This window comes from Mobula birostris, chromosome 13 (assembly GCF_030028105.1).
Source record: "Mobula birostris isolate sMobBir1 chromosome 13, sMobBir1.hap1, whole genome shotgun sequence".
Lineage (NCBI taxonomy): Eukaryota > Metazoa > Chordata > Chondrichthyes > Myliobatiformes > Myliobatidae > Mobula > Mobula birostris.
Window position 1 is genome coordinate 4,676,953 of NC_092382.1, and position 7,781 is coordinate 4,684,733.

The following is a 7,781-nucleotide window of genomic DNA, read 5'->3' on the forward strand; positions in this document are numbered from 1 at the left end:
CGTTCAGGAAAGTTTTCGAAACCAATATATAGAGGGACCAACTAGAGGGGTTGCAATATTGGATCTCCTGTTAGGAAACGAGTTGGGACAAGTGATGGAAGTCTGTGTAGGGTAGCATTTTGGTACCAGTCATCACAACACCATTAGTTTCAACTTGATCATGGACAAGGATAGATCTGGTCCTAGGGTTGAGGTTCTAAACTGGAAGAAGGCCAAATTTGAAGAAATGAGAAAGATCGTAAAACGTGGATTGGGACAGGTTGTTCTCTGGCAAGATTGTGATCGATAAGTGGGAAGCATTCAAAGGAGAAACTTTGAGAGTGCAGAGCTTGTATGTTCCTGTCAGGATTAAAGGCAAAGTGAATAGGAATAAGGACCCTTCGTTCTCAAGGGATATTTCAACTCTGATAAAGAAGAAGAAAGAGTTGTATGACATGTATAGGAAACTGGGAGTAAATAAGGTGCTTGAGGAGTATAGAAAGTGCAAGAAAATACGTAAGAGGGAAATCAGGAGGGCTTAAAGAAGACATGAGGTTGCCTTGGCAGTCAAAGTGAAGGATAATTCAAAGAACTTTTACAGGTATGTTAAGAGTAAAACGATTGTAAGGGATAAAATTGGTCCTCTTGAAGATCAGAGTGGTTGGCTATGTGCGGAACCAAAAGAAATGGGGGAGATCTTAAACGTTTTTTTTTGCGTCTGTATTTACTAAGGGAACTGGCATGAAGTCTGTGGAATTAAGGGAAACAAGTAGTGAGATCATGGAAACTGTACAGATCGAAAAGGAGGAGGTGCTTGCTGTCTTGAGGGAAATTAAAGTGGATAAATCCCCAGGACCTGACAGGGTATTCCCTCGGACCTTGAAGGAGACTAGTGTTGAAATTGCAGGGACCCTGGCAGATATATTTAAAATGTCAGTGTCTACGGGTGAGGTACCGGAGGATTGGAGAGTGGCTCATGTTGTTCCGTTGTTTTAAAAAGGATCGAAAATTAATCCTGGAAATTATAGGCCGGTATGTTTGACGTCGGTAGTGGGTAAGTTATTGGAGGGAGTACTAAGAGACAGAATCTACAAGCATTTGGATAGACAGGGGCTTATTAGGGAGAGTCAACACGGCTTTGTGCGTGGTAGGTCATGTTTGACCAATCTGTTGGAGTTTTTCGAGGAGGTTACCAGGAAAGTTGATGAAGGGAAGGCAGTAGATATTGTCTACATGGACGTCAGTAAGGCCTTTGACAAGGTCCCACATGGGAGGCTAGTTGGGATAATTCAGTTGCTAGGTATACATGGAGAGGTGGTAAATTTGGATTAGACGTTGGCTCAATGGAAAAAGCCAAAGAGTGGTGGTAGAGAATTGCTTCTCTGAGTGGAGGCCTTTGACCAGTTGTGTGCCACAGGGATCAGTGCTGGGTCCATTGTTATTTGTCATCTATATCAATGATCTGGATGATAAGGTGATAAATTGGATCAGCAAATTTGCTGATGATACAAAGATTGGAGGTGTAGTAGACAGTGAGGAAGGTTTTCAGAGCCTGCAGAGGGACTTGGACCAGCTGGAAAAATGGGCTGAAAAATGGCAGATGGAAATTAATACAGACAAGTGTGAGGTATTGCACTTTGAAAGGACAAACAAAGGTAGAATATACAGGGTAAATGGTAAGGCACTGAGGAGTGCAGAGGGATATGGGAATACAGATACAAATTTCCCTAAAAGTGGTGTCACAGGTCATAGAGTTGTAAAGAGAGCTTTTGGTACATTGGCCTTTATTAATCAAAGTATTGAGTATAAGAGCTTGAATGTTATGATGAGGTTGTATAAGGCATTGGTGATGCCGAATCTGGAGTATTGTGTTCAGTTTTGGTTACCAAATTAAAGGAATAATATTAATACGTTTGAAAGAGTACAGAAAAGGTTTACAAGGATGTTGCCGGGACTTGAGAAACTCAGTTACAAAGTAAGGTGAATAGGTTAGGACTTTATTCCCTGGAGAGTAGAAGAATGAGGGGAGATTTGATAGAGGTATATAAAATTATGATGGGTATAGACAGAGTGAATGCAAGCAGGCTTTTTCCACTGAGGCAAGGGGGAGAAAAAAAACAGAGGACATAGGTTAAGGGTGAGGGGGGAAAAGTTTAAAGGGAATATTGGGGGGGGGGCTTCTTCACACTGAGAGTGGTGGGAGTATGGAATGAGCTGCCAGACGAAGTGGTAAATGTGGGTTCTTTTTTAACATTTAAGAATAAATTGGACAGATACATGGATGGGAGGTGTATGGAGGGATATGGTCCGTGTGCAGGTCAGTGGGACTAGGCAGAAAGTGGTTCGGCACAGCCAAGAAGGGGCAAAAGGCCTGTTTCTGTGCTGTAGTTTTTCTATGGTTTCTATAGTTTCTCTGTCGCTGCAAGGAGAAAAGGTCGAGTTCACTCAGCCTATTTTGATAAGGCATGCTCCCCAATCCAGGCAACATACTTGTAGATCTTCTCTGCACCCTTTCTATGGCTTCCACATCCGTCCTGTAGTGAGGCGACCAGAACCCCTAAGTGGGGTTTGACCAGGGTTCTATATAACCGCAACATTACCTCTCGGGTTCTAAGTTCAATTCCACAATTGATGAAGACCAACACACAGTATGCTTTCTTAACCAAAATGTCAACCTGAGCAACCTTTTTGAGTGTCCTGTGGACTCGACCCCAAGATCCCTCTGATCCTCCACACTGCCAAGAGTCTTACCATTAATGCTATACTCTGCTATCATATTTGACCTACCAAAATGAACCACCTCACACTTATCTGGGTTGAATTCCATTTGCCACTTCTCAGCCCAGTTTTGCATCCTATCAATGTCCCGCTGTAACTTCTGACAGCCCTCCACACTATCCACAACACCTCCAACCTTTGTGTCATCAGCAAACTTACTAACCCATCCCACCATTTCCTCATCCAGGTCATTTATAAAAATCACAAAGAGTAAGGGTCCCAGAACAGATCCCTGAGGCACACCACGGGCCACCGACCTCCATGCAGAATATGACCCATCTACAACCACTCTTTGCCTTCTGTGGGCAAGCCAGCTCTGGATCCACAAAGCAATGTCCCCTTGGATCCCATGCCTCCTTACTTTCTCAATAAGCCTTGCGTGAGGTATCTTATCCAGTATGACACACAATTCAGGCCCGAACATGAATTGTGCAGGTTTTATTCAAATCACTTCTATGTTTATAAACACTAATTTCTATCCACATTCCTCAGGCCTCACAGGACAGGAAAACTGAAACATCAAGTATGAAATAGCAGGAGGTGGCCATTCAGCCCCTCGAACCATCAAACAAGATGGCGACTGCTCTCCCATCTCAGCCACATTTTTCTGCTTGATCCTCATTTCCTCGATCCCTTCGGTCTCCACACATCGGCTGCCCTGTGTTTTATGTGAGGGCGGTCACTTATCCTTCATCGTCTTCCAAGAATCAGTCTGGTGAATCTCTAAAACAAACACCCTCTGACTGTGAAGAAAATGCTCCATGGAATTAAATTCCATCTTCTGCAGCCCCGTGTTGCCCCAACCACTCACCTCCCACCCCGTCACTATTTCCACCTTCCCACCTCCCCCTCACCTGGATCCACCTCTCACTCCCCAGCTCTTGCCCCATCCCCACCCCTCACCTCTTTTCTCGGACTATTTCCCGTCCACTCTCAGTCCAGAGGGAGGGTCTCGGCCCGAAATGTTGACGGTCCATTTCCCTCCACAGATGCTGCCCGACCCACTGAGTTCCTCCGGCAGTTTGTTCTTTGGTCTGTATGACCCGTGTTAGTGTGGGGAGCGGGATTTTACACCATATTCCAGGTACAATCTCAACAAAACACAAATAATTGTTACGGTAATTACCATACTTAAACACGATGGAAGCTTGTAAATGCTGAAAATCCAAAGCAACACACACAAAATGCTGGAGGAACTCAGCACAACAGGCAGACCACGAGTCTTTTTGGACAACGAGCATTTTTCATTACTGGGGTTGGGGGGGTGTAAGATATCTGAATGAAAAGGTCGGGGAGGAGAAAGAGGCCAGCTGGAGGGTGACAGGTGACGTCAGGTGATGGGCAGGTCAAGGGCTGGAGATAAAATAATAGGAGTGTTATCAATAGGAGAAAGGGAAGGAGGGGACCCAGCAGGAAGTCATCGGCTCGTGAGCAGAAATGAAAGTTCAGAGTGGGGAATAGAGAAGTGTGTTGCGGGGGTGGGGGTGGGGGAGTTTGTTTACTGGAAGGAGAATTCAATCAGGTTGGAGGATACACAGACTGAATATAAGGTGTTGCTCCTCCGCCCTGAGGACGGTCTCATCTTGGCACAAGAGCAGGCCATTGATCGAGATGTCGGAATGGGAATCAGAATTAAAATGTTTGATCGCTGCAAAGTCCCCCTTGTGGGACATGATACAGAGATGCTCGACAAAACGGTCTCCCAATTTATGGCGGGTCTCACCAATGCAAATGAGACCGCATCGGGAGCACGGGACACAATAGATGATCCCAGCAGATTCGCAGGTGAAGTGTTGCCTCACCTGGAAGGACTGTTTTGTGTCTGAATGGAGGTGAGGGAGGAGGTGTACCGGTAAGTGTAGCACTCAGGCCATTTGTAGGGATAAGTGGCTGGAGGCAGATTAGTGAGGAGGGATGAATAGACAAGAGAAATGTGGAGGGAGTGATCCCTGTTGAAGGAAGAGGTCGGGGTTGCAGCGAGGAAGGTTAAAATAAGTTTAATTGTAAGATCTCTGGAGATGGTGGAGGATGCAAAGGCTTAAAGAGCGGTAGGTAAGGACAAGGGGAATTCTATCACTAGGACAGCTGTAGGAAGATGGGATGAGAACTGATGTACGGGAAATGGAGTTGATGCAGCAGAAGAAAGCATCAATAGCGGAGGGAGGACAGCCACACCCTGGAACAGATGCAGCGGAAGCATTGAAACTGAGGAACGGGAAGAGCATTTTGCAGGTGCTAAATTGGGAAGAGGTACGGTCGAGATTATCATGGGAATCAGGAGGTTTATAGAAGATGTTGGTTGACAATCTGTCTCCAGAGATGGAGACAGGGAGATCAGGAAAAGGGATGAAGTGTCAGAGATGGGCCAACGTATACCCAATAACTTTTGCAATATATTCAATGTATCTTTGACCTCCTTTCCTACCTACTGCACCTCAGTCCCTCACCATTTAAACCACATTCAGTGTTACTGTTTCTCCTACTGAAGTGGGTGATCTCACATTCCCCACACTGGGCTCCGGCTGACCTGCTGTTCCCACTCACTCCTTTACCCCGAAACCTCTCGGCAACAGACACAGAACATAGAGCAGCACAGCTCAGGAACAGGCCCTTCAGCCCAAGTGTTGTGCCAAACCAATTAAATTAGTAATCAAATATCCAACTGAAATAATTCTTTCTGCCTGCACAATGCCTACAATCCTTCCATTTCCCTGACACTCACGAGCCAATCTAAACACCTCTTACAAGTCCCCAATATATTTGCCTCTACCACCCCCCAGGCTGCATATTCCAGCCACTCCACTCTCTATGGGGAAAAAAAACTTGCCCCTCACATCTCCTTTGAAAATACCCCAACTAATTTAAATGCATGCCGTCCGGCATTAGACATTTCAACCCTGGGGGAAAGATATTGTCTATCTACTTTAGCTATGCTTTTCATAATCTTATAAACCTCTATCCAGTCTCACCCCAGCCTGCACCACTCTGCGGAAACAATCCAGGTTTTACAGTGGAATGATTTAAGTTTCCTGGGACATGGACTTGTGTAGAACACTTAATTTAAGTTAATTCTACTACAGCACAGAGTATGTTCAAACACTCGTTACAGCTCATGCCTTACAACCAATCTCCACCCACCTGACTGGAAACTCTGCTTCATTGCAGGAGGAACATCCAGCCTCATCTGCAGAAACACAAACCTGGGCCAAAGACAAAGCCCAAACACTGCCAGTTCCGCATTTCTGAAGTCCCATCACAGGATTATAGCCCAAGCACCAACATTCCCGGGACTCTTTCCTGTCGGTAATATGCTGCAGCATCTTGGCTATTCTCAGTTCTAAAATTAACACTCCCCTCCATCCCATAACAGCACTGGAACCTGGTGATGCGTTAACTGGGCGGGGATCCTGGGCTGTGCTCACCAGCAGGTGGGAATATATTTTAATTTGTCTCCAGCAGGTAAATTTGGCACATTTGTTCATTATGTTATTGCCGAGTGGGATCTGGAGCAGCGCATTTCGTGTGACATTTCCATAGTGAAACAATAACAAAATGCTTTTAATGTAAAATTGAAAATAAGTCACCAGAAACTCAGTACAGTTTTTTTTTTTTGGTTTTTGATGGACAAATATTGACTGAATTCAAGATGTTTGGAGCATCCTGAAGAGTCTTGCATAAATGCAATCTCCGCATTCAGTATTTAACTCTTCATTCCAACACAGGCATCATATACAATATTCCATACAGTAAATGCCCAACACATCCCCGCCTCAACACCACCTCCAGAAAACACTGTCTCTCTGCTGAGGGGCAGTGACCAGAGAGTGACAGAAACGTTTAACACTCTTTGCAGCTCTGGCGGGCTGTTACCCTGGTGATGGAGGAAGTGTCTCAGCAGAACTAACTGAATTTAGGAAATCAGGAACAACCTCACATGCTCTGAGTTTCATTATGACGAAGATGAATACTGAGTTCTCAGCCCATCTGTAATGGGAAAACTTAAATTCCAGTGGTTGTTTTAAACCTGTCTTGAGGTGCATCCAGTAAATTTGTTTGTAGTACGCAATCACAGAAGAGTATTGACAATGATCGGTGTCATCTGTCTTGTAAAGATATTGTCTGGGAGAAGGCAATGGTAAAGCACTCCTGTTGCAAAAATTGCCGAACACTCATTATCATAGAAAGACCATGATCACCTATATCATAGCAATAAAAGGAATATAAGCTGGCAACTTGTTAGTGCAAGTGGTTTAGATGGGACATTCGGGTGGGTTTCTGAAATTAATATGTATATTGTCCAACAAGAGCAGAAGCTGTACTCTATCTGGCGTTGGGCAATGAACCTGGCCGGCTGACCTATCTTTCAGACAACACAGTTGCCACAACTGCTGAAGTTTTACGATAGCTACAGATAAGGACAAGCATGGAGCTTGTGAAAGACTATTAAAGCGGAGCAGGTTACATTACCAGAGCATCGTGCAGGAATTAGAGACAGTTAAGTAGAATCAGTTGTTTTTGGGCAAGTCAATACCGGACATGTGGAGTGTGTTTGAAGTCTAACTACACAGAGTACAGGACAGGTATGTTCCAGTCAGGAGGAAGGACAAGGATAGCAAGGTAAGAGAACCGTGGATGTCGAGGGAGATCATGAATGTAGTGCAGAATAAACAGGAAAAGTAGATAAAACTGAGGAAGCTAGCATCAAACGGGGACTTGCAGGATTATAAAGAAGCCAGAAAAGAACTTAGGAGGGGAGTTAAGAAAGCCAGGAGAGGCCACGAAAAGTCTTTGGTTAGTAGGATTAAAGAGAATCCCAAGGAATTGTGTACATACATCAGGAGAAGAGGATAACAAGGAGGAAGTGGGACCACACAAGGCTAAAGTGGCTGGTGGGGAGGCGTGGGGGGAACACTTGCTTGGGTGTGAAGCATGTGGCTGAGGTCCATAATGAGTTCGTTTAATCAATATTTAACAAAGAGAAGGACGTGGAGGATATGGAGATCATTGGCAAGAGTATTAAAATG